We start from the raw sequence: 1,921 nt of genomic DNA on the forward strand, positions 1-1,921 counted from the left end.
CAGGAAGGGAGGGATTTCTGGTAACAAACAGAGACAAAAATGAAGCTGAAACTGTTTAGAAAAACCTGTTTGTTTTGTTAGCACTTTGGTGCCGGCCTCTCTAGGAAATGTCTGTTGTTTAAGGAGAACAGTGACTCCAAATATTATGACAGAGGGAAGTTTGTTCAGAAGGCAGTTGTGAGCATAAACTATTGTCACCTTTTTAATTTAATATTTTCATGTACAGTTCTCATTAGTGTAATTGAGACAGCAAGTTAGATTTGCAGCTGCACAGGGCCTTTAAATTACTCTTATCAACATTTTATTTGCATAAACAGTCAAACACCTCACATGCACTTTTCTATATGCTATAAAATATATTCTTTGCAAACTTAGGCAGAAATCTTTAACGCATAAAGAGATTTGTATTAACATATGTACATTTTGTCAGGCGTTGGATTAATCATGAAGTGAGATGCGGCTATATTGAGGGACGCTGTTCCTTTTATCTTCTCTGTGTTAGTAGTAGTTCTCTGTGTTTTGACATGCATCAGACAGCACATGTCCAGGAATGCTTAAGGAAGCAGGGAAATGAAACAAACTTCATTTGAGCATCTTTGTACAGTCAGCACACACCTCCCTACAGACCAATGTGTGCCTAATAATACAATAAAAGGCCTAGGGACCCACTGGGAAACTACAAGCCAGTTAATCTGATATCACTTGTGGGAAATGTGCTGGAAGCTATAGAGGGATTTGTTAAGGGAAATACTTGGCAAAGTCAATTGATTAGGGAGATTTCATGAGCAGAAGTCCTTCACAAACTGCCAGCATAAAAGAGTGGCTGCAGAGGATGCTGTAGCCAGACAGTCTCGGGATGCCATGCTGATGCCACACAAAATGGGATGCCAGTCCAAAAAAAATTAAAAAATTAAAAGATTGGGAAGTAAATCCTTTCTTCTGTTTGAAGAGGGTTTTTTTCCAGTGGTGCACAAGGTTGTGCCAGTAGCTGCACTGCTGGTGGCACTGGTGATGGTGGTGGCCAGTCCAGCAGTCCCACCAGTTCCTATTTTTACACCAACTCCTAACTTAGTGCCCAGGACTCATAGGGCCTGGCACATAGGGCCTTCCTCTGTGAAGCACCTGAGCCCTGGCACTTAGAAAGAGAAAAAACCCATATTTTGCAGGTGGTTCTGCTTTCTAGAACGGTCCAGAACCAAACCTGAGCTCCAAGTGCTCCTAGATGTTGTATTTGCTTTAAATTTGGTAAATGTTGTATACCCAAGGGCAGCACAGAAACAGCTTCTAAGTAGCCACTTCTTCAGCTGGCTTCTGATCTCATGCCCAGAGTGAATTGAAAGAGATGGATTTACTAAGTGGGTAGGTATTTTCTAGGGCAAAGCAGGCAAAAGACAGTATTGTATAGATGTCTTCCATCAATGCTGACAAGGAGAGATCTGGGCTAGATGTTTGCAAAGAAAAAGCTGCTTCATGTTACACCATCCTATGAGCTTTGTCGTGCATGTGGTCAAAAGCAGTGGCTGGGAAAGGCTCGCAAATGTTGGAGAAATGAAAGCAGACAGAGTGAGGGGAGGGACCTAGAAAGGTTTGACTCTTTTGCCAGTTCAGGCCATGTTTAGTCTTTATCCATCTCTACTGGGACTGCGACTGGATACCAGAGATCTGCCTGTGCTCAGAGGGAGCATGGCCATTTGGAGGGGTGACATCCTTGAAGAATCTTTGGGAGCTAGCAACCGCAAGCAGCAAGGACTAGAGCCTGAGCCAGGGATCACTCCAGGAGAAATAATTCAGTTTAACAGGGACCACTGGAAAGGAAGAGCAATCAAAGCATTCAGAGGAAGAAAAAACCTCCAAGAACTATCCTACCAGTTCTCTTCTATCCTACCAGTGAGTGGACATGGAAGATGGCATGAAACGTGCA

Source organism: Gavialis gangeticus, unplaced genomic scaffold, assembly GCF_001723915.1.
Source record: "Gavialis gangeticus isolate Ggan-Ray unplaced genomic scaffold, GavGan_comp1, whole genome shotgun sequence".
In the NCBI taxonomy this organism is placed as follows: domain Eukaryota; kingdom Metazoa; phylum Chordata; order Crocodylia; family Gavialidae; genus Gavialis; species Gavialis gangeticus.